Raw genomic sequence first — 26,209 nt, 5'->3', positions numbered from 1 at the left:
TCCGAAATATCGGGTCAGTACTCCTCAAAACTTTTAAACTCATCAAAAATAAGTCTGAGAAACTGTTAGAGTCAAGAGAAAGCCTAAAGAGACATGACAAACACAATGTGGAAACCCCTAGGTGGGGTTCTGGAACAGAAAAGGGACACTAGGTCAAATTAAGGTCTTCTGAATAAAGTATAGACTATCAGTTCAGTTCAGTTCAATTCAGTCACCCAGTCGTGTCCAACTTTTTGCGACCCCATGAATCGCAGCACACCAGGCCTCCCTGTCCATCACCAACTCCTGGAGTTCACTCAGACTCACGTCCATCGAGTCAGTGATGCCATCCAACCATCTCATCCTCTGTCGTCCCCTTCTCCTCCTGCCCCCAATCCCTCCCAGCATCAGAGTCTTTTCCAATGAGTCAATTCTTCACATGAGGTGGCCAAAGTACTGGAGTTTCAGCTTTAGCATCATTCCTTCCAAAGAAATCCCAGGGCTGATCTCCTTTAGAATGGACTGGTTGGATTTCCTTGCAGTCCAAGGGACTCTTACGAGTCTTCTCCAACACCACAGTTCAAAAGCATCAATTCTTCAGCGCTCAGCCTTCTTCACAGTCCAACTCTCACATCCATACATGACCACAGGAAAAACCATAGCGTTGACTAGACGGACCTTTGTTAGCAAAGTAATGTCTCTGCTTTTGAATATGCTATCTAGGTTGGACATAACTTTCCTTCCAAGGAGTAAGCGTCTTTTAATTTCATGGCTGCAGTCACCATCTGCAGTGATTTTGCAGCCCAAAAAAATAAACTCTGACACTGTTTCCACTGTTTCCCCATCTATTTCCCATGAAGTGATGGGACAGGATGCCATGATCTTTGTTTTCTGAATGTTGAGCTTTAAGCCAACTTTTTCACTCTTCACTTTCACTTTCATCAAGAGGCTTTTGAGTTCCTCTTCACTTTCTGCCATAAGGGTGGTGTCATCTGCATATCTGAGGTTATTGATATTTCTCCCGGCAATCTTGATTCCAGCTTGTGCTTCTTCCAGTCCAGCGTTTCTCATGATGTACTCTGCATAGAAGTTAAATAAGCAGGGTGACAATATACAGCCTTGATGTACTCCTTTTCCTATTTGTAACCAGTCTGTTGTTCCATGTCCAGTTCTAACTGTTGCTTCCTGACCTGCATACAGATTTCTCAAGAGGCAGATCAGGTGGTCTGGTATTCCCATCTCTTTCAGAATTTTGCACAGTTTCTTGTGATCCACACAGTCAAAGGCTTTGGCATAGTCAATAAAGCAGAAATAGATGTTTTTCTGAAACTCTCTTGCTTTTTCCATGATCCAGTGGATGTTGGCAATTTGATCTCTGGTTCCTCTGCCTTTTCTAAAACCAGCTTGAACATCTGGAAGTTCACGGTTCACATATTGCTGAAGCCTGGCTTGGAGAATTTTGAGCATTACTTTACTAGCATGTGAGATGAGTGCAATTGTGAGGTAGTTTGAGCATTCTTTGGCATTGCCTTTCTTTAGGATCGGTATGAAAACTGACCTTTTCCAGTTCTGTGGCCACTGCTGAGTTTTTCAAATTTGCTGGCATATTGACTGCAGCACTTTCACAGCATCATCTTTCAGGATTTGGAATAGCTCAACTGGAATTCCATCACCTCCACTAGCTTTGTTCATAGTGATGCTTTCTAAGGCCCACTTGACTTCACATTCCAGGATGTCTGGCTCTAGGTCAGTGATCACACCATCGTGATTATCTGGGTCATGAAGATCTTTTTTGTACAGTTCTTCTGTATATTCTTGCCACTTCTTCTTAATATCTTCTGCTTCTGTTAGGTCCATACCATTTCTGTCCTTTATCGAGCTCATCTTTGCATGAAATGTTCCCTTGGTATCTCTAATTTTCTTGAAGAGATCTCTAGTCTTTCCCATTCTGTTGTTTTCCTCTATTTCTTTGCATTGATCACTGAGGAAGGCTTTCTCATCTCTTCTTGCTATTCTTTGGAACTCTGCATTCAGATGCTTATATCTTTCCTTTTCTCCTTTGCTTTTCGCTTCTCTTCTTTTCACAGCTATTTGTAAGGCCTCCCCAGGCAGCCATTTTGCTTTTTTGCATGTCTTGTCCATGGGGATGGTCTTGATCCCTGTCTCCTGTACAATGTCACGAACCTCATTCCATAGTTCATCAGGCACTCTATCTATCAGATCTAGGCCCTTAAATCTATTTCTCACTTCCACTGTATAATCATAAGGGATTTGATTTAGGTCATACCTGAATGGTCTAGTGGTTTTCCCTACTTTCTTCAATTTCAGTCTGAATTTGGCAATAAGGAGTTCATGGTCTGAGCCACAGTCAGCTCCCGGTATTGTTTTTGGTGACTGTATAGAGCTTTTCCATCTTTGGCTGCAAAGAATATAATCAATCTGATTTCGGTGTTGACCATCTGGTGATGTCCATGTGTAGAGTCTTCTCTTGTGTTGTTGGAAGAGGGTGTTTGCTATGACCAGTGCATTTTCTTGGCAAAACTCTATTAGTCTTTGCCCTGCTTCATTCTGTATTCCAAGGCCAAATTTGCCTGTTACTCCAGGTGTTTCTTGACTTCCTACTTTTGCATTCCAGTCCCCTACTTTAGTTAATATTAATGTATCAATATTGTTCATTAGTTAGAATGAATGCACCTTGCTAAAGTAAGATATTAATAGGAGAGGAACTGGATACATGGGAACTCTCTGTACCATCTAATTTTCCTATGAATCTAAACTATTCTAAAAAAAAAAAATCTGTTTTTTAAAACTACCCTTCTCCTCCTCCATCTCACCCTGCCCCCCAGAATCTTCAGGATCAGATAGTTTTACTAGAGAATTCTACCAAACACTTAAAGAAGAATTAAGACCAATTTTATACAATGTATTCCAGGAAATAGAAGAGGAGAGAACATTTTCTAACTAATCTTATGAAGCCAACTAATTTTATGAACCCTGATAACAAAAGCAAATAAAAATACAAGCTAGTGCTTTGTCTTAGTAGTTTGAAGAAATTAAAAGCAAACAAATTTAAGTTTTCTTGTACTGAAAATAACCTATGATTGTATGTTTTGCATTCCTAGAAGTAGGTCAACTGTGTTTTTAAATTGTTATAACTTCACACTTTTTTGAAACCTGCCCTACAAAATTTGTTTGGCTTAAACGTCAAAGCCGTGACAATTTGTTCTTTGATGTGATTGTATTTACAATTTCTTGTTCATGTAAGATTTCAATAAAACTCAAAAATGTATTCAAAACAAAAACAAAACAACAACCACAAAACCAAAACAATATCTCTCAGAAAAAGAATTATGAACCATGGCCAAATGAGATTTATTCTAGGTATACAAAGCTGGTTCAACATTCAAAAATAAAGAAAAAATTAACACAACATTGTAAAGCAACTATACTCCAATTAAAAATTTTCTAAATAAATAAAGATAATGCACCAGATCAACAAGCTGAAGAGAAAAAAATTGTATGACCTTATCAACTTTATGTAGGAAAAATAATTTGGTAAATCCCAGAACTGATTCATGATAAAACTCTTAGAATGTTAGAAATACAAGGGAGATATGTCAACTTAACAAATAGCATCTACAAAATACCCTAGAGCTAATAACACAGTGATGGAAAAATGAACGCTTTCTCTCTAAGATCAGGGAGCATGACTTCCCTGGTGGTCCAGTGGTTAGAACTCTGCGCTTCCACTGCAAGGGGCACCAGTTTGATCCCTCGTTAGAGAACTAAGATCCTGCATGCCATGTGGCATGGCCAATTTTTTTTTTTAATTTAATAAAATAAAAATAAATAATTAAAGAAAAAGATCAGGAACAAGGCAAAAAAGTCTACTCTCACTCTTTTCAACATAGTCCTGGAAGTTCTATCTATTGCAACAAGCAAGAAAAATAAATTTTTTTAAAAGGTAGACAGATTAGATAGGAAATAAAATTACCTTTATTTGCAGACAACATGATTGTCTATGTAGAAACCTCAAGAAGTCTACAAAAAAAATCTTTTAGAACTAATAAGTTCAGCAAAGGTTTAGGATATAAGATCAACACACAAAAATACTATAGCATTTCAGTTTGACAGTAAACTTACAGAAATTAAACTTAAAACACAATGCCACTTACAATCGCTCAAATAAAGGAAAAATATTTAAATATACATAAAGCATGATCTGTATGCTGAACATTACAAAACTTCAGAGAAAGAAATCAAAGGAGATCTAAATAAATGAATACGCATACGCATATTGTGATTATAGCTAGAAAGTCCAACATATTTAAAGTATCAGTTTTCCCCAAACTGACCTATAGATTTAATACAATTCCTATCAAAATCCCAGCAAGATTCTTTTGCACACATAGAGAAGCTTATTCTAAAATCTATAAAGAAAGTCATGGGCTTAAAACAGCTAAACCATCTTGGCAAGAATCAAGTGGAGGAATGACTCACCCTATATTGAGGCTTACTGTATCCCTACAGTAATCAAGGTAGAGATATAGACACAGCAATGGAACAGAATAAAGATTCCAGAAATAGAGCCACAGAAATACAGTCAGTAATTGTTGGTAAAGGTGAGAAAGCAATTCAATGGAGGGAGGAGAACATTTTCGACAAATAGCACTGCAGCAACTGGCCATTCAGAGGCCAAAAGATAAATAAATAAACAAAGCTTGACCTAAACTCTACACCTATGCAAAAATTAACTAAAAATGGATCACTGATTTAACGTAAAATGTAAGGCTGTAACATAGTTTAGGTATAAACATAAGAGAAAATCTTGGTCTAGGGCTAGGCAAAGAGCTCTTTGACTTGACACAGAAGCACAATACATAAATGGAAAAACTAATAGATCGGCAGACTTCATCAAAATTGAAAACATTTCCTCTGCAAAAGACCATGTTGAAATGATGAAAAGATCAACTACAGACTGGGAATGAGTATTTGCAAATCACATGCGTGACAAAGGACTAGTGTATAAAACACACTCAGAGAACTTGCAAAGTTCAACAGCAAAATAAAAAAAGGTCAATCAGAAAATGGGCAAAAGACGCAAACAGATCTTTCACTGATGAGAATATACAGATGGCGAATAACCACATGAAAGATATTCAACATGATTAGCCCTCAGGGAAATGCAAATCAAAATTACAACAAGATATCACTACACCTCTATCAGAAAGACTAAAATTAAGAAATCTCAACACTGAATGCTTGTGAGGATATAGAGAAACTGGATCACTTGTATATTGTGGGTGGGAATGTAAAAAATATAGCCAGTCTGGAAAACACTTTGGCAGTTTCTCAGAAAGCTAAACATGCAATTACCTTATGATCTAGCAATTGTACTCCTGGGCATTTATCCCAGAGAAATGAAAAGTTATATTGACACAAAAACTTGAACATGAATGTTCATGGACGTCTTGTTTGTAATAGACAGAAGCTGGAATCAGCCGAAATGTCCTCCTACAGGTTAACGGTCAGGTAAACTGTGCAACTGGAGAAGGAAATGGCAACCCACTCCAGTGTTCTTGCCTGGAGAATCCCAGGGACGGGGGAGCCTGGTGGGCTGCCGTCTATGGGGTCGCACAGAGTCGGACATGACTGAAGCGACTTAGCAGCAGCAGCAGCAGCAAACTGTGGGACATCTTTCCTACCACTTAGCGATAAAAAGGAATGAACTACTGATACCCAGGACAACTTGAATGACTCTCCAGGGAATTATCCTAACTGAAAAAAGCCAGTCCCCAAAGGTTGCACAGTGGATGATTTCATTTATGTAACATTTCAAAAAAGGACAAAATTTTAGAAATGGGAGAAAGATAGATGTCAGGGTAGGGGACTTGGGGCTGGGGGTGGGGTAGGGCAGGAAGGAGGTGGATGTGGTTTAAAGGAGCATCCTTGTGGTGTTGGAATATTCAGTATTTTGACTCTGGTAGCAGATATATGAGCCTGTTCAGATGATAAAATTGTATAGAACTTAATAAACACACAGGCATGCAAACAAATAAGTATCAATAAAGCTAGGGAAATTTGAATAAGATCAGTGGGTTGTAGCCATGTCAATTACCTGGTCATAATACCATAGTATAATTTTGTGAAGTGCTACCACTAGGGAATACTGGATAAAGGATAAAGAGACTCTCTGTATTATTTCAGACAACTGCATGTAAATCTATAGTTATTGCAACAAAAAGTTTTCAATTAAAATATGCTGTGTAAATACCTAGATGCCATGATTTTCGATGGGTTTTGATGTTATAGTAGCTTAGACGAGTAAATGATGGCACATAAGAAGAAGAGAAAGGAATTTGGAAAGGGCAATTTTAAAAAGCAAGGAAGAGAAGCTGTAAGAAATGCCCGACAGAGTCTCTGAATTTTGCAAGTATGGATAACATACTAAATTGCTAAAAGTACAGAAATTTCCTCTCTACATATTATCTACTTTCAATTTCTGACACTTAGAGGAGCTGGTCTATTTGTAATATACAGGTATGAAGCTCTTAATGTATCTGGATCTAATTTATGGAATTCTCTCCGTTTTAAGATGGGTATATCTTCTTCCCTTGACTTTCAATGTCCAACTCAAGCAGTGTTCAACATTTCTGGCAATGATTAATTTACTTATGATTTGTCAAGTGCAATCCTGTAATTTTCAGTTTTCCTTCCAATCTTTTGACTTTGTGCTTCTTGACGTAAATGGTTTACCTTGAAGGTTGTCCAGTGTTTCATAAATGTATCCATATAAGGCATGATCAAAAAGCAATGCCACCTCATTTTTATCTTCCTTGTCAGTGATCAGTCATTTGCCAAAAATTATTCTTTGATGTCCCCGAATCTTCTGTTTTTAGTTCTGAAATTACATTAAGGGCCAGTGGTTGGAAGCTAATTAAAAAGAGCTTTGTAGCAAAGTGATTTTAGCTCAGCTGCATCTCATGATCTACTGCTTTTTAAAAATATCAGATGCTAGGCTCTACCCCACGCTTACTAATTTTATCCCATTAACAATTATCTGAGGTAGGTTACTGTTATTACCACAATTTTACAGATGAAGAGACTTAGGTCAGAGAAGACTGATGACTTGCTCACAGACACACAGTGAGCCAGGGAGCTGGCATTCGAACCCAGTCAGGCAGTCTGACTCCAGAATCTATACTCTTGACCTCCAAAGCCTCTTAGACTTCCTGAATCACAGTCTCTAAAGTGTTGATCCAACAAAGCTCTGTCTAGTCTAAGCAATGATTATTCAGGACCGATTTCCTTTAGGATGGACTGATTGGTTCTCCTTGCAGTATTATCAGCCCTGAATATTCACTGGAAGGACTCATGCTGAAGCTGAAGCTCCAATACTTCGGCCACATGATCCAAAGAGTTGACTCATTAGAAAAGCCCCTGATGCTGGGAAAGATTGAAGTCAAAAAGAGAAGGGGGCGGCAGAGGATGAAATGGTTAGATAGCATCACCGACTCAATGGACATGAATTTGAGCAAACTCAGGGAGACAGTGAAGGACAGGGAAGCCCAACATGCTGCAGTCCACGGGGTCATAAAGAGCTGGACATGATTTAGCGACTGAACCACAACAATAAAGTGTGTGTGTCTGAGTATCTCATTTTATGACACAAACATATCTCCAGCTTTCCAAGTTTGGAGGCCTCTAGATCAAAAACTCTTCTATTGGAGAAGCTCGTGATCTGAGCTGCTGAAACTCAGTCGGGAGTTAAGAGCTTCCCACTGACCCATGTGGCTGTGCTGAAAGAGGTATCATTTATTTATTTATGACCACGCTGGGTTTTTGTGGCTGTGTGGGCTTCTCTTTGCAGTGGCTTCTCTTGCCGCAGGCTCTCGGGTGCACAGGCTTTAGCAATTATGGTGCACAAGCTTAGCTGCCCTGGGGCATGTGGAATCTTTCCAGACCAGGGGTCGAACCCATGTCCCCTGCACTGGCAGGTGGATTCCCATCCACTGGACCACCAAGGAAGCCCAGGTAGCATCTGTTGTGGTTATTTTACATCTGTTTTCTCCTTACAACTGCCCTTCGAAGTAAATATTATTATCCTTGTTTTATAATTAGAGAAACTGAGTCTTGGAGAAGATAACCCGCCCTGGGTCATTCTTAGTAAGTGGCGAGGCAGAACGGAAACCCAAACCTCTTCCATTAAAGGTCCACCAGTCAATCTCAATCAACTGGTTAGAGCGCCTGCTTGGAGGTATTAAAAAAGAAGTCTTCCCAGAGGCTCTTTGCAATCTTCACAGCAGAACCATAAACATGATTAGCTTTCAAGATTCCAGGGGAAAACGGTAATGGTAGCACCTCAGGCACTGTGATAAATCTATAGGAAAGATGGATACAACTAGGAGGTCCGCTCCGTGCCCACCCACCTCCCCTGACCCACAGAACTTCCTTCCAGTAAAAAAGTAGGCTGAGGAGGTGTCTCCTTCTGGCCTCCCCACTGTCAATTCTCTCTTCCTTTTCTTTTTTCACATCTATCATGAAAGTTTGCCATATGCCATAGAGTGTTTTTAAAAAATGTTCTGGGTATGTTCTTAATGTTTGCCCAGTTTAAATAAGACACCGTTCATTGGCTTGTACGTAATGATGAAACTCATTAACTGCCGAATGGCTTTATACTCCCTGGTCTAAAATATAGAATATGCTCAATATTAAAAATTAAATTGATCCATCAAAATCTAATGGCTAAATAGGGATATTAAGAAGTCAGAGGCATCATTTGGATCTGTGTAAAATCGTCAAGGGATTCATAAAAATCACTGGCAAATTTTGACACAGGACAGAGCCTGAGGTAGAAATAAAATCTTACACAGACAGAATCACAAATGTGTGATGTCCATTTAGGATAAGGGTTCCTTTAATTGTACCCTGGTCTCAGCTTGATGGAATCATTAGCTCTGTCCCGTGTCTCAGCCAGGTCTCTTCCAGGGTCACCCGAGGCACACGTGCCAACCCCAACAGGGGGTGATCTGGCTATAAATCAGCCAAGGGCTTTCCCTGTGTTGGCATTGTCTTCAGCTCTTTGTAAAATTTTAATCATTTCAAAATCTTTCCGGTCGTATCTCTGCTTCACTTAGTGAAACCTCCGTTGCTGTTTGTTATTAAAACTTGTTTCAATTTCACTGCATTGGTGTATTGAGTCTTTACATAACTAAGCAATAAATGAAGTACCGTGTATGTAATTTGGGTGGATTAACATGACTAATTTTCTACATTAGTTTAATGTAACCTCAAGGCTTAGGGCTTTCTGCTCATTCCTCAGGGAGTTGTAGTTGATGACCCATGATTTCTTGGTCATTTATCAGTCTTTTTAATCACACCAGAGCTCTTAAGATGTGATAGAAAGAACATACCATCTTTGAAGATGAGAAAAGAAAATCTTTAATTTCGCTCACTAATCCAGAAGAAGAATATGAATTTGATCCTTTTTAACTATACTTTTTTTAAAGTTTATTTTACAATTGTAATGTAATATATGCTCATTTTAAAATATATGAGAAATAGATAAAAGAATTCCATACATTACAGAATTCTACCACTGAAAGATAATCTCATTTGAAATTTTTTGTTTATTTATTTAAAGTTATTTTTCTCTTCTGTATACTATTTTTTTCTGAACTACACTCATAATGGACACCCAATTTTTAATCTAACTCTTAAAACAACCTTGTAAAAAGGTACTTTCAAATATTATATGTGATATTCTAAGAAATTTATTCTGCTGAATGCTGCTGCTGCTGCTAAGTCGCTTCAGTCGTGTCCGACTCTGTGCGACCCCATAGACGGCAGCCCACCAGGCTCCCCCGTCCCTGGGATTCTCCAGGCAAGAACATGAGTGGGTTGCCATTTCCTTCTCCAATATTCTGCTGAATAAATATATAATAATGTATTCAAAAATTTTTGAGGAGTTTAGACTGTTTTCAATTTGTTTTTACCCTTTTCAATCTTAAAAAAAATAAGGATCTTATAAAAATAAGGATTTTAAACATTTTATTTAAAAAAAATAATATGGGCTTCCTGAGGAGCCCAGGGTTGTATCAAACGGAACAACCATTTTTTTTTTTAACCATTTTTTAAACAATGCTTCAATGAATACCTTTGCATAGTTCACTTTCTCTATATATGTAGAGCCTCATTTAGAATCCATTTCCAAAAGTAGAACAACTTTGAAAATGAGTGTTTAGTATTCTGGTATATCTTGTGAAATGGCTTTCTAAAAGGATTGTACTGATTTACATTACCAGATTGCTGTTCAAAGGTTTTCAATTCATTACATCCTCAAAAACAGCAGCTATTATACAGGTTTACATCTTTTCGATTAAATAAGCAGAAATTGGGCTTCCCTGGTGGCTCAGATGGTAAAGAATCTGCCAGCAATGCAGGAGACCTGGGTTCTCTATCCCCGGGTCAGGAAGATCCTCTGCAGAAGGGAAAGGCTACCCACTGTAGTATTCTTGCCTGGAGAATTCCACGGACAGAGGAACCTGGTGGGCTGTAGTCCATGGGGTCTCAGAGTCGGACAGGAGTGAGTGACTAACATACACGCAGAAATTGGGGGACTTCCCTGGTGGTCCAGCGGTTAAGAATCCAATGCAGGAGACAAGGGTTCCATCCCTGGTTGGGGAACTAACCTCCCTCATGCCCTGGAGCAACTAAGCCCTCGAGGTGCCACAGCTGAACTGGAGCGCTCTAGAGCCCGAGCACTTCTGCAACAAAAGATGCTGCACGCTGCAGCTAAGACCTGATGCAGCCAGATGAAATAAATAAATACTTTTTTTTTAAAGAGGCAGAAATTGGTATTTCACTGTTGTTCTAAAACCACTTTTTTTAGAAGTAATTATAGTCTTATTAACATTATTTTCTTAGAAATATTATTTCTAGATACAAAATGTAACTGTAACAACAAAAGAAAGCAGAATTCCTTTAACTTCTAAGTAAGTGACTTGAAATCATTTTACTTTCACACTATTTACCAGCTTGGTGACTCTGGGGAAATCGTTTAGCTTCTATTAGCCTCAGTTTCCTTCTGCATAACATGGGGATAGTAATAGCATCTCCCTTATAGGGCTATTACGAAGATAACATTGGATGATACTGGTAAAGCTCCTGGCATGCAGACAGCAGTCAGTAAAGGACAGTTATAATTATCACTGCAGCAAAAACTAGCACATTATAAGTGATTATTTTCCAACTAAAAATAAAAAAGGAAAAAATAAAACAATTTAAAAAATAAAAATATAATTATTGCATTTATCTAGTTATTCCACTATTATTGGCCTTTTGTGGTAAGAATATTTGCTATTTTAACCATTTTTAAGTGCCATGTCGTGCAGCCATCAGCACTGTTTCCAAAACTTTATCACTCCAAACAAAATTCTGTACCCACTAAGCAGTAACTTCCCATTCCCATTCCCTCATGCCTGAGTAACTCCTAGTCCACTGTCTGTCTGTGTGAATTTGCCTTTTCTAGGTATCTCATCTAAGTGGAATCGTACAAGATTCGTCCTTCTGTATCTGACTCATTTCCTTAAACATAGTATCTTCTAAGTTCATTCATGCTGTAACATACATCGGAAGTTCACTCCTTTTCAAGGCTGACTGCTATTCTCTATCGTATGGCTCTACCACACTTTGTTCACCCATTCATCTGTGAGGGACACTTGGGTTGCTCCCACCTTTTGGCTATTGTGAGTTATGCTGCTATGAATATTGGTGTACATACCTCAGCCCCTACTTCCAATTATTTTAGGTATACACCTAGGAGTGCAATTGGTGGATCGTTTGGTAATTCTATGTTTAACTTTTTTAAGAAACTGCCAGACTGTTTTCCAGTGTCTACACCATATTATATTCCAATCAGAAATGTACAAGGATTCATTCTTTATTACACCATCCTGGCAGGTATCGAGTACTGTCTCACTGTGGTTTTGATTTGCATTTCCCTGATGATGGGTGATGTTGAACATCATTTCATGTGCTTATTGGCCATCTGTATATCTTCTTTAGAGAAATGTTTGTTCACATCCTTTGCCTATTTTTAAATTAGCTCCGTTATCTTTTTGTGGCTGAGTTCCGGGAATTTACAAAAATATAACCCAGGGAATTCCTTAGCAGTCCATTGGTTAGGACTCTGCTTCCATGGCGGGGGGCATGGTTTCAGTCCCTGATTGGGAAACTAAGATCCCACAAGTTGCATGGTATGGCCAAATAAATAAATAACCCAGATAGTGAACCCTTGTCAGATATGCAATTTATAAATATGTTCTTTCATTCTTTGGGCTGTCTTTTTATTCTCTTGATAATGTCTTTTGAGGCACAAAAGTTTTTAATTTTAATCAAGTTTGATTTATCTATTTTTATTTTGTTGCCTGCTTTTGGTGTTATTTTAAAGAAACCGCTGCCAAATCCAAGGTCACGAAGATTTGCCTCTCTGTTTTCTTCTAAGAGTTTTACAGTTTTAGCTTTTAAATCTAGGTCTTTGTCCATTTTTGAGTTAATTTCTATATGTGATGTAAGGTAAAGGTACAGCCTTATTCTCTGGCATGTTGACATCCAGTTTTCCTAGCATTATTCATTTAAGACGCTATTCTTTCCCCATTCAGGCTGGATATCTTTGCTGAAAATCAGTTCCTGACTTTTAAATGTTAACCCATTAAATAAAATTTATTCCTGTGTCTGGACGAGGCAACTGTCTTCTTCTGTCTTCTCCCATTCTTGGAAGGTAAACTCAGCTTGTAAATGCTTAAAGCCCTCTAGACCAACAATCACCTTAGGACCCCCGACCCGGGAAAGTGCGCGTTGTAACCACAGGGGAGGGAGATGCCCTTAGCTGATAGAGGTTCAGTGTCATCCCCGCATGCTCCACTTGTCTGCCCTCATGTTCTTTTGTCCCGCACAACTGTCCCTTTCCTGGGGTGTCTAAAATTGAATTAATCATTTTCTTCCCAACATCCACATGGTACTCTTGTTCTCTCCGCTTTCAGAATGCACACCCTGGAGCCGTCTTAAATTTATCTTGTTTATCACCCATCACATCTCATCTTTTAAGAAAAACCTGCTAATTCTTCCTTCACATGTCTGTATTTGCTTCTTCTTCATCATTCCCACATTAGTTCAGGACTTTGTAATAATTTACTAACTCGTTTCCAAGCTCAACCTACCCAACACACCACAAGCTGTTTAGCTCAGGCCATCTTCTTGAAAACCTTAATGACTTTCCTTTGTTTATAGAATAAAGTCCAAAATTTTTAGCACATCCCTCGGAACCTTCTATAATCTTAATCCAATCTTTCCAGCCTGATTGTAGCAACTTCTCCACATAGATCTTCAGCTTTACCCAGATTAGTTCCTCCCTTCTCCACCCTCACGACTTGTAGGCTTTTCTATCACTTTCCTCTCTCCTTAGGCTGTCCTCATATCTGTAATGCTTTCCCTTCTGTTTCTGTCAAAATCTGATTCATCCATTATGGATGTCCCATCTCTAGTCTATTGGGAGTTTCAGAGGATTCCCTGATAAACAGCATCTCTCTTCCTAAGTTGTGAAAAACTTGAGAAAATGAAGAGGATGTATGAAGACCAGGAGGTCGGCTTTACTGATAGAGTTGAGGATTGAATTCAGTGTGAGGGCCAGATGGCTTTGGCGCCCCAGCTACACAGAAAGCAGATCCACTCACATCCCAGTCCCAAGGGGCATGTTCATTTCAGTCACTGCCGGGAGTCCATGAGAACTTTTGCTCTCTGGCAACTCACTCCTGAGAGGAAGAGGAAAGGGCTCAGACAAACTCTTTATAGGAAGGAAAATTAGAATTGAGAGTAAAGGCTTCCATATTCTTGCAACCTACCACTAAGAACTGGTACCAGCTTTTTACTCCCACTTATCTCCACCATCCACCCACTTCTCTCCTCCCATGCCATCGTCACCCACTGCCTGGACCAGTGTAATTGCCTATAGCAGAATTGTCTTCTGCACCCACCCTGCAGCTCTAGAAATAATCATTCCTGGCAAAGTAGCCAGATTAGTGTTTTAACAGATGAATCTGATTGTTTCTCCTCTTCTTTTTTGGTAGTTCCCCAATCAAGGATCAAACCCACACCCCCTGCATTGGAAGGTGGGGTCTTAACCACTGGACCACCAGGGAAGTCTTGTTTCTCTTCTTAAATTCCTTCAGTAGCTTCTCACTGCTCTTGGCATCAAGACCAAAGTGCTTATCGCCCCAGGTCCCGAGAGGCCTGGCTCCAGTCTCTTCCTGTTCTTCCCTCTTCCCTATTATTTTCGCTCCATGGGGCATCTCAAAGTTGCCATTTATTTTTACATTAAGAACATTGCATGTGCTGTTCCCTTTGACAGTAATGCCTATTCCCTTCTCCTTTCTTCTTGCTTTTCTTCTCTTTTTTACCCCAGTTAACTCCTACTCATTTACACATCTCAGCTGTCATCCCTTCCATAGGGAATTCTTCCCTGACCTGACCCCCTTCTTTGAGCCCTCTTAACTCCCTTGACTTCCTTCCTGCAACTTACCATAAGTTATTATTATATATTGTGTGATTTTTAAAATTGGAGTTTAGTTGCTGGGAGTCCATGAGAACGCTTGCTCTCTGGCAACTCACTCCTGAGAGGAAGAGGAAGGGGCTGAGACAAGCTCTTCACAGGAAGGAAAATCAGTACCGAGTATAGTGGCTTCCCCGGTGACCTAGTCAGTAAAGAGTCCACCCACGATGTGGGAGAACCGGGTTCGATCCCTGGGTCGGGAAGATCCCCTGGAGATGGAAATGGCAACCCTTATATTCCTGCCTGGAGAATTCCATGGACAGAGGAGCCTGGTGGGCTATAGTCCTTGGGGTCACAAAGAGTCGGACACGACTAAGTGACTAACTTTCACTTTTTCATAATTGCTTTACACTGTTAGTTTCTGCTGTATAGCAAAGTAAATAAGCTACAGGTATACATATGTCCCCTCTTCCTTGGGTTTCCCTCCCATTTAGGTCACCACAGGGCACTGACTAGAGTTCCCTGTGCTATACAGCCAGCTCTCAGTAGCTATCTATTTTTACACAGTATCAATAGTGTATAAATATCAATCCCAATCTCCCAATCCATGGCACACACCCCCTTACTGTGTGATCTTTTAAGGTCTACTTTCTCTCTAGGCTCTCCTGGGAGCCACTGGGGCCATGGCTGTTTGCCCACTCTTGTGTCCCCCAACAATAAGCACAGTCCCCAGTCCTCAGAGACATCCAGTTAATAGTTACTGAATAAGCAAAAGGCAAGCTCAACTGGAACTTCCACTATTAAGCCAGAAATGCTCTCTCCCTCCTCTGAAAACCCACGGCACATGATTTCCCCCCAACTCACTCCCATGACAGTTACGACACACAGCCTTGTAGCGTGGCTAAATGTACCTGTCTGGTGTCCCCCGCTGGACTGTGAGTGCCTGAGGACCAGGGATCAGAGCATCTCTGCAACTGTAATTCTCATAGTGCTTAGCCCAGTTTCTAACACTTGACATGTGTACAGTAACAATTTATTCAAAAAAATTAATAAAGATGTTGGCTTGTCTCTTTCTGTTCCTAGCAATGTTGGTGGTGTGATGAGAGGAAGTTATAATTCCCTGATGTTTGGAAATGCCATAGAGACCACATTTTATAGGTTGGAGCTAGGAAAAGATATTAGGATGTGGTCCTTTTATTGTAAGAACATCTCTGCCAATTTGCTTGGCGAAGCAAAGCCTTTTCTGAAAACACAGCAACTGGTTCTAATTTTACGCAAAAAAGTTTCTATTTAACCCCAAAGCTATATCCACCCAAAGGTGAGCTGTTTTTATTCATTCACTTGAATTATATTTTATTATATTTATTTGCTAATGATCATATATCTGTTAAAACAGGATGTAAGTGTTTCAACCTTTAGCATTTCACTCTCCTTCATAGTGGAGGAAGTGGGGCAAGGATGTCAGAAATGTGGGATGAACAGGCCAGAGCCAAGAGTGTGGACAACCACAAGAAGGACCAGATCTCTTTCTGGGATGCACTGGGCAAGCCTGCCTGAGCAAAAGTGCAGATTCTCAGCCTGGGGGCCGTTTAGCCTGAGGCAGGGTTTTTCAGAGAAAGTGCTGTGTCAGAGAAAGCTGCAAACCCAGCCGGAGGAGACCTGGAGTGTGAGGGCAAGCGGAGCAAGTCAGAAAGGGAGGGCAGAAAGTTTAATGAGTAAGGAGGAAAGAGATAACATGCGATGGCTTTCTCTAACATCCTCCTCCAGGGCCCTGTCTCTCAGCTCACTCTCAACTCCCTGGTCTGTGTCCTGGAGCCAGGTCCTGCCCTCCCCAAGCCCAGGCCAAACCAACTCAGATCTGGCTGAGAAATGTGCATGTTAAGAGCCTGCTTGGTGAGGGCTGGGGAGTGAGGAGGTTGCCTGGGGGTATGAAGAGAATGATGTGGGGGAGGAGAAAGGTACAGCGAGGGAGAGGTCCTCGGTTAGTATTACCAAAATGAGTCCTTGATTCTGGGGGCACCCAGTAGACCCTGCTTTCAGCCAATCCAGGTTGCAGGAGGCCTGGGGCAGCTCCTCAAGGGTTCCAGGGTAGACCATGAAGGGGGCGGGCAGGGGCGCTTCTGACACATCCCTGCCATTGAGATGCTTACAATTTAGTACTTTGCAGATGGTCAAAATCACAACTGACTGTAAGAAAAGACACTAATTCACATGTGGGAAGGTACACGTCCGGAAGCATGCTCCAAAGCCCGAGATACTGGGTGAACTATGCAGAGAGTGTGTCAGAGCTTCTGAAATCATACACTCAGGAACATGTCCCTGGTGGAGAAGCTCAGAGAAAACCATCACACGTTATCTATTTCCTCCTTACTCATTAAACCTTCTGCCCTCCCTTTCTAACCTGTTCTGCTTGCCCTCTGATGGTCTTCTGCCTGGATTCTGACTCCTCAGAGGACCTTCACAACAGCGCTGCCTTTTGAGTGGGTTTTTAATTCTCAACCCTGTCTCTCTGCTCGTACTTAACTCCATGATCTGTGTCCTGGAGCTGGGTCCTGCCCTCCCCAAGCCCAGGTCAAACCAACTCAGATCCGGATGAGAAATGTACACATTAAGAGCCTGCTTGGCGGGACTTCCCTGGTGGTCCAGTGGCTAAGACTCCACACTCCCGATGCAGAGGACCCAGATTGGATCCCAGTTCAGGGAACCAGATCCTGCATGCTGCAACTAAGAGTTTGCATGCTGCAACTAAGAGTTTGCATGCTGCAACCAAGATCAGATATTTGCGTACTGCAATTAAGACCTGATGCAGCCAAATAACTAAAAATAAATACTACAAAAAAGAAAAAGAGAGAGAGAGCCTGCTTAGCAATGGTATTGAATTGTGTACTGTTCAAAGTGAGTTAGACACATTCTTACCCACTGTGAGCACATAAGCTAAACCAAAATAGATGGACACAGAAGAGACATAGTAATGGGCTACACACCAGAGGAGAAGGCAATGAAAAGATTTATATTATAAAAATCAAAGGGACTGTCATCATTCTCCCTTATCTACTAGGAGCCTTAAGTATCACCCCTGTGTGGATGACGGCTAAGTGTCTGTCTCCAGTGCGAGCGTGCTAAGTCACTTCAGTCATGTCTGACTCTTTGCGACTCCATGGACTATAGTCCGCCATGCTCTTTTGTCCATGGGATTCTCCAGGCAAGGATACTGGAGTGGATTGCCACTTCCTCCTCCAGGGATCTTCCCAAGCCAGGGGTCGAACCTGCATCTCTTCGGTCTCTTACGTCTCCTGCATTGGCAGGCAGGCTCTTTACCACTAGCACCACCCAATTTACTTATCGTCATATTCAACTTCTGATTGGAAATCTGCAATTGAGTCAGAAACGTCTGCTTAAATATCTCACCCTCCAAGGTGAGAATTTCCCATCCAAATGCATCGCTCTCTGTCCCAATGTCCCTTTCCCAGAATTTCTCTTCTCAGCTGGTTTCTTTGTACCTACACCAAACATGGACATTATGTTAGCAGTTTATAGATTATGTCTTCATGACTGAACTTATTAATTTCCCCTAAACCTATTAGCACCTGAAACATCAACATTAACTCCTGTTTCTCTTCCATCCCTTCCATTAAATTTTCTACCCATGTCCTTGGTTCAATCTACAAATAGTGTGATTATCATTTTTGAGAAAAAAAGCATGTCTCATTTGTTTACACAGAGAGAGCCAAAGGATCTTTGCAAACTGAGATATCTGACATTGAACTTAGGCAGTGCTGCAAATTTGAAATCAGGCCGCAGTGCAACGCAAGGCTTACTAATGTAATGGGCCATCCACAGGTTATTTGAAGCTGTTCTTGATCATTGATTTTATGTGTATACAACATTCACATAATAAAATACCATTTGATTTTTTAAAACAGAAACTCATGTTTTAGCCCAATGTTTAGTATAGCACTATTTACAATAGTCAAGAAATGGAAGCAGCCTAAATGTCCATAGATAAATAAAGAAATGATAAATATATACACACACACACACACACAATGGAATGGATGTGGGTGTGTATATATACATATACATATACAATGGAATACTGCTCAATCGTAAAAAAGAATGATATAATACCATTTACAATAACATGGATGGACCTAGAAATTATCATACTAACCAACTCAATGGACATGAGTTTGAGCAAACTCCGGGAGATAGTGAAGGTCAGGGAAGCCTGGCATGCTGCAGTTCATGAGGTCGCAAAGAGTCAGACACAGCTTAGCAACTAAACAACAAGTGAAGTAAATCAGAGAAAGACAAATACCATATATCACTTATATGCGGAAACTAAAAATGTGACAAGTGAACTTATCTACAAACAAGAAACAGACTCACAGACACAGAGAACAGACTTATAGCTGCCAAGGGGGAGTAGGTGGGGGAAGAATGAACTGGAATTTTGGGATTAGCAAATGCAAACTACTCTATATAGAATGAATAAATAAGGTCTACTGTATAGCCCAGGGAACTATATTCATATCCTGTGATAAGCCATAATGGAAAAGCATATGAAAAAGAATAAATTTATATATGTATAACTGAATCAATTTGCTGTACACCAGAAACCAACACAATACTGTAAATCATCTACACTTCAATAAAATAATTTTTAAGAAAAGAAAAGTTATGGAGTATTACTCAGCCATTAAAAAGAATACATTTGAATCAGTTCTAATGAGGTGGATGAAATTGGAGCCTATTATACAGAGTGAAGTAAGCCAGAAGGAAAAACACCAATACAGTATACTAACGCATATATATGGAATTTAGAAAGATGGTAACAATAACCCTGTGTACGAGACAGCAAAAGAGACAATGATGTATAGAACAGTCTTATGGACTCTGTGGGAGAGGGAGAGGGTGGGCAGATTTGAGAGAATGGCATTGAAACATGTAAAATATCATGTATGAAACGAGATGCCAGTCCAGGTTCGATGCACGATACTGGATGCTTGGGGCTAGTGCACTGGGACGACCCAGAGGGATGGTATGGGAAGGGAGGAGGGAGGAGGGTTCAGGATGGGGAACACATGTATACCTGTGGCGGATTCATTTTGATATTTGGCAAAACTAATACAATTATGTACAGTTTAAAAATTAAATAAAATTTAAAAAAAAGAAAAGAAAAGAAAAGTTATATTTTAGTAGACCCTGCTACAAGCTCAATTATACTTCTCATAGGTTTATCCTCATAGCAACAGGTATATCCACACCAGATTCATTCTCAGTACCATTCACCTCCATAATCCTCTCTTCTTTTGCAGGGGATATTTTGCCACTTAGAACTGTTCTGAACAGCACCCAGAAGTCATGCTAAATTCAATATTTATGTTTTCAATCAGAGAGCTAACTGGAGGAGGAGAAAGACTGAAGGCAATAGATTTCTGGGGAGAGGAAGGAAGAACCCCAGGTAAACAGAATTTTGAGGAAAAGGTAACCCAGTGGACTAGAAGATAGATTCGTCCACAGACAATTTCCCATGGTGGGAGAAGACTTGGACAGAAAAATGCCAGCATGGTGAAGTGTAGTCAAGACAGCTCTGCCTCTACAGGTATGTCAGCTATTTGGGGAGGATATTTGGGTGTCTTTCTACCTTCCTGACCCACTGTCTAGGGTCGGGGCTGCTAGCCAGTGAAAACAAGAGAGTCGGCAGAACAAAGCAGGTTAGATTCAATCAAGGAGTCTCGTGGTTTGCAATTTAAGAAAGTGTTTCAAATCTATTCTTAATTTGGAAGCTCTGCTTAGTGTAAAGCTTAACAAGCAAAGGTCTGAGATTCAAAATGACTGATAACAACTTGTCCCAATAGAAAATCATAATATACTCATTTATAGAGCTTGTATTCTTCTCATGCCTTAACACCAGATTCACACTGATAGCAATATAAATTGTATAACAACTGATATACTTATCCAGATAGTTCAGGAGCTATTCTGAGCCCCTGAGATACACTGCACTTTGATTTTTGCAAAACTAATCTTTTATATTTTGGGAAAAAATTCATTCAGGTACCAGATTCTCTTCTATTTAACTTCCCCTTTCTTTTGCTTTTGGAAAACTCCCTAAAAGTCCACTTGGATGTTTTTGATCACTTTAAGAATGGTGAAATTATTTCCTCTTTTTTGGGGGGGAAAAAAAAAGCAGATGAAATGCATTTTTATTCCCTTAACTAAAAAATAGCTTTGTTTTTAATAACGTTGGCATGTACTAAATATGGTGGCAGATAAGAAGAAAGACCTTATTTAAAGGAAGTCCATTTTGAGTACCTGTATTTGTAAATATGAAACAAATTTATTTCTGTACAGACTCAATGCAGTGTGTTACTTTTATTTAAGTATGTTACTGTCCTTTTGCCTACTTTTACTATAAACATGACTCAGTAATGACTTACTTCTGTAAACAACAAAATTTGAAAAGTACATTATCTGAGTCAATTTGAATTTTCAAAAATAACTAAGTTCCAGGAAAGACTCAATGGTCCTTCCTGAATGAGTTTATGAGACTAGGATGTAAATTGTTACAATACTTTCAGCTAATGGAGAAGCAAGAAAAGGGTCACCTACAGGATCAAATTTGAATTATAGAATTTTTCATTATTAAGAGATCATCAGGGACTTCACTGGTGGTCCAGTGGCTAAGACTCTGATTTCCCAAAGCAGGGGACCAAGATTTGATCCCTGGTTGGGAAATTAGATCCCACATGCTGCAAATTAACCCTAACCCTAAAGATTCTCCATGCCACAGCTAAGACTAAGCAGAGCCAAGCAAATAAAAATAAAATAAATAAGTATTTTTAAAGAAGAGATCAGTTTGATCACTCAATAAATATACAGTATCTTGAACTGATGATTACCACAATGTTGCAAACACAGGTCTACTCCTTGGTCAGTGCAGACATTACCTGAGTACTTGTTATCACCTCCACGTGACTCAAAGGTGAGCAGAAATTGAGACATGCAGTCTTTCCAGAACTGGGACTTGCTCTCTTTTTATTTTATTACTGCCTCATCCTGGTGAGAAACAGAATCATAATGCTACATGGTGATGCTGCCAGACCAAGTCTCCAAATATGAGAAGAGCTTCCTTGCACAGGAGCTCGGGCGGTTAGGCAGCACCCAGGCAAAGGCCATGTGTACCTCTCTTCCAGGGCAGAGCCCACGGGAGAGAAGCCCAGGAATGAGGGACCCCAGGTGTTGCTGAGAGAGACCTTGAAAGACCTTAAATAAGAGTACTTTCCTCCTAGAGAGCCTAATGGAGGTGCCACGGCCTCATGCGGAAACTAATTTCATCCACAAACAGCTTTTTCTTTTAGGAAACGCATTCTTTCACTGAGCAAACTTTGTCTAATTGCAACACCCAGCCATCAGCCCTCTTCCACGCTACATCAGCCCTACTGTAGGTATCTTCAGATTGTGTATCTTTTTAAAAGCTACCTCTGGAAGTTCCCTGGTGGTGCAGTGGTTAGGACTGTGTGCTTCCAGTGCTGTGGGCTGGGGTTCCACCCCTGGTGGGAGAACTAGGATCCCCTCAAACCCTGTCGGCCAGTCGGTCAGTTCAGTGGCTCAGTCGTGTCTGACTCTTTGTGACCCCATGAATCGCAGCACGCCAGGCCTCCCTGTCCCTCACCAACTCCTGGAGTTCACTCAGACTCACGTCCATCAAGTCAGTGATGCCATCCAGCCATCTCATCCTCTGTCGTCCCCTTGTCCTCCTGCCCCCAATCCCTCCCTGCATGTGTGGCAAAAAAATAAAAATAAATAAAAAAATAAAAATTCCAGAATCAGATACATTAAAAAGAAGTCTAAAAGCTACCCTTTTACCATGAACTTGTAGGCAATTAAAACATTCCCAGGGTTTCTATTTTTTAATCAAAGTTGATATTAGGTTTATTCTCCCTTGGCTACCCTTTGTCTATTTTAAGATAAGGTGTGTATTGTATTATATTTTGTTTCGGATTTTTAATCTATCAATCTCAGCTATCGAGATAATATTGAATCCCAGCCCTTCCTAAAAATTAGAAGGAAATCCACATTTACTGAATCTCTCTCCTGGGTGATTAACTTCTGCTGTGCAGTCTAATTCTCGCAAAGCCTCTAGGAGGTATTCTCATTTGCTGAGACTCAGAGAAGGAAATCGAAGCCCATAAAAGCTCCCATAGCTCATGCGTGGACGCTTGGGTGGAATCCTCCAGTGTGCTGACAGTCCCCTATAACGTGGCATCAATCATAAACAGGATACACGGTCTTCCGTGTGTCCATTGGGAGGCTAGCAAAAACAGTTCAGCAAGCAGGACTAGGGCCAGACAGTGGGGAGCCCTCTTTAGGCTCACGCAGGGCCAACAGCCCACTCAGTTTGTTCTATCATCCACAGATCCCGTCACCTCTACATGGGACCCACGTGTCTCCTCTGACCAAGAGACCCTGAGGGATTTTGTTACACATCTATTGCAAATCATAGCACACAGGACACAGCCGTCTCTATTTTTTAAATTAATCTTAAAAAAATCTTTTAAAATAACTGAAGCTAGTTTGGTTGTATCTTTCACTTGTTCCTTTTCTCAGGGTTTACTTACCGTCTGTTATTCACTAATTTTTAGGTTTTGCTGGGAATCAAAATCAAACCAATTCTGGTCTACATTCTCTGGAATACACATTTCTTCCCTGGTTGAATTTTTGTGCATTTGGTTGCTCTCTGTTTTAAGTGTGTAAACGATTACTGAGAATGGCTCAGATTACATTCTTTTTTTCCAGATTACATTTTTATACAACCACTTGTGTTTTTTTTAATGGAGGTATAAATGACACAAAACATGATGTTGTTTCAGTTATACAGCATAATGATTCAATATTTGTACATATTATGAAACAACCAGCACAAGGAGTCTGGTTAACATCCCTCACTATACAAAGTTTCAGAATTTGTTTCTTTCGATGTGAACTTTTAAGATTTACTCTCTTAGCAACTTTCAAATATGCAGCACTGTATTATTATTTATAGTAATTTGGGCGTTGTACATTACATCCCAGGACGTATTTATTGTATAACTGGAAATTTGTACCTTTTGACTCTGTTTCCCCATTTTATCCATCCCTAGCCCCTGTCTCAGGCAACCACCAATTCTTCTCTGTAAATCTGTTTTTTTTTAAGATTCCACATGTAAGTGAAATCATATGGTATTTGTCTTTCTCTGTCTGACTGATTTCACTTAGCCTACTAGCCTCTAGATCCATCCTTATTATCACAAATGGCAAGATTTCATTGTATTTTTTATGGCTGAGTCGTATTCCATTGTATTTACATACATACTGTTTTCTTTATCCATTGCTCTATTGACGGGCACTTAGGTTGTTTCCATATCTTGGCAATTTTAAATAACACTGCAATAAACATGGGGTGGGCTCCCCTGGTGTCTCAGACGGTAAAGAATCTGCCTGCAATGCAGGAGCCCTGGGTTCGATCCCTTGGGTGGGAAGATCCCCTGAAGGAGGAAATGGCAACCCACTCCAGTATTCTTGCCTGGAGAATCCCCATGGACAGAGGAGCCTGGTGGGCTACAGTCCATGGGATTGCAAAGAGTCAGGCACGACTGAGTGACTACATGCACACAAACGTGGGAGTACATACATCTTTTCAAATTTCATGTTTTTGTTTTCTTTGGAAAAATACCCAAAAGTAGGATTGCTGGATCATATGGTAGTTTTATTTTTAGTTTTTTTAGGTACTTCCATCTTAAAGGAAATCAACCCTGAATATTCAATGGAAGGACTGATGCTGAAACTGAAACTCCAATACTTAAGCTGCTGCTGCTAAGTCACTTCAGTCGTGTCTGACTCTGTGTGACCCCATAGACGGCAGCCCACCAGGCTCCCCTGTCCCTGGGATTCTCCAGGCAAGAACACTGGAGTGGGTTGCCATTTCCTTCTCCAATGCATGGAAGTGAAAAGTGAAAGTGAAGTTGCTCAGTTGTGTCCGACTTAGCGACCCCATGGACTGCAGCCTACCAGGCTCCTCCATCCGTGGGGTTTTCCAGGCAAGAGTACTGGAGTGGGGTGCCATTGCCTTCTCTGAATACTTCGGCTACCTGATGTGAAAAGCCGACTCATTAGAAAAGACCCTGATGCTGGGAAAGATTGACGCCAAAAGGAGAAGCGGGTGGCAGAGGATGAGATGGTTAGATAGCATCATCGACTCAATGGACGTGAATTTGAACAAACTCTGGAGATGGTGAAGGACAGGGAAGCCTGGCGCGCTGCAGTCCATGGGGTCACAAAGAGTTGGACACGACTGAGGGACTGAACAGCAGCCATACAGTTGTCTACAGTGGCTGCTCCAATTTACATTCCCACTAGCAGTGCACGAGGGTTCCCTTTTCTCATGTTTCTTTGACATTAAAGTGACAAAGGTTTCATACCAGAAATGTCTCTGCTATTCCTGGTCCCATTAGAAAGCTATCTTTCTCTTCTAATACTATTTTAATACCCAGTTTTTTTTTTTTTTTACCTGACTTCAGGGTTATCTTTCTATAAACAGAATGTAGGGACTTTCCTCCTTACCCTTTCATTGGCGATATTCAAAACTGAACTAAGTGTCAATGAACCTCTGAGAGTCATAGCTGTGGTGCTTAGTCTTCCACAAAATCCTAGAGTGTGAGTCAAGTTCAAGTTCAAGGTCAGACTTACCCTTCTTCTTTGCAGTCTGAAGTGTGTCTGGGTGATCTCTCTTCCGGTTTTCTCGTCACGTAAGAGTGCAGAGAAAGCCAGTGAGATGAAACAGCAAAGGACTGATGTTTTGCTTTTCGAACGTCTGAGGGTTAAGTGAGTCTGAAGTTGACTCAGCGGGGTTGCCTGGTGTGCTGCTGCTACTGATGGGCCTGCTCGTCCAGCTGGGTTCACTTAAGGCGCCTTAACTGCTTATCTGCTCCCCCATTTCAGCATGGCTCTTCCCGCATTCCTGACAGCACTTAGCTCGACCTAATGGACAGAATGTGAATCCCAGATGGTACCGTCTCATAAATCCAACCTACCGACCATGCATTTACGTCTTCAGCAGCCACGGAAACAACATACTCAATCCAGGTGTTTTACATTTTAAGATAAGTCAGGTGCCCTTGCAGGGAATTTGAACTACTTTAGAGCAAGTCCACAGTTTTGTTTGCTGTACCCACTGGTGTGGGTTGGGTGACCCTGCTCAACTAAGAGGGCTCCCCATGGGCAGGGCCAGTGGGAAGCTTGTCTGTAGCTGTGAAGTCTTCTTGTCTCGGTGTCATCCAGAAAGGTTGCCAGGAAGCCTTGACCAAGGAGACGAGAGTGTGTGTGCTTCCTTGAATGAGGACATTAATGGCCCAATTATAGGGAAGTTCTTAGCACCAGATACCTGTTCACTCAGTGCATTGGGAGCCTAAAAAAACAACTCTGATTTAGGAGTGTCCGACTCTTTGTGACCCCCATGTACTATAGCCCACCAGGCTCCTCTGTCCATGGAATTCTCCAGGCAAGAATACTGGAGTGGGTTGCTGTTTCCTCCTCCAGGGGATCTTCCCGACCCAGGGATCGAACTCAGGTCTCTGGCATTACAGGCAGACTCTTTACCAACTGAGCCACCAAGGAAGCCACCCTAGAGGGCATTAAAAT

At 40.8% G+C, this 26,209-nt stretch overlaps 1 protein-coding gene across 2 annotated transcripts in view; it reads right to left on the bottom strand.

Moving 5' to 3' along the window:
* The window catches only part of RBPMS (RNA binding protein, mRNA processing factor), a 253,392-nt gene extending 227,980 nt beyond the window's left edge, over positions 1 to 25,412 (bottom strand). Inside the window, exons 1-3 of one of the 2 annotated variants that reach the window (XR_015156417.1) lie at positions 25,259 to 25,412; positions 21,481 to 21,589; positions 6,736 to 6,880 (exon numbers count right to left, since the gene is read on the bottom strand). The gene's annotated coding sequence lies outside the window, so the exon portion shown is untranslated. Of the gene's footprint in view, positions 1 to 6,735; positions 6,881 to 21,480; positions 21,590 to 25,258 lie in introns of those variants that run through there. The other variant, XR_015156416.1, reaches the window with a different exon arrangement.
* Between the last annotated feature and the right edge of the window lie 797 nt (positions 25,413 to 26,209).

Source organism: Bos grunniens, chromosome 27, assembly GCF_055505025.1.
Source record: "Bos grunniens cultivar Pamir isolate PY7600 chromosome 27, Bosgru_T2T1.0, whole genome shotgun sequence".
NCBI lineage: Eukaryota > Metazoa > Chordata > Mammalia > Artiodactyla > Bovidae > Bos > Bos grunniens.
This window is presented reverse-complemented; position numbering and strand designations above follow the sequence as displayed.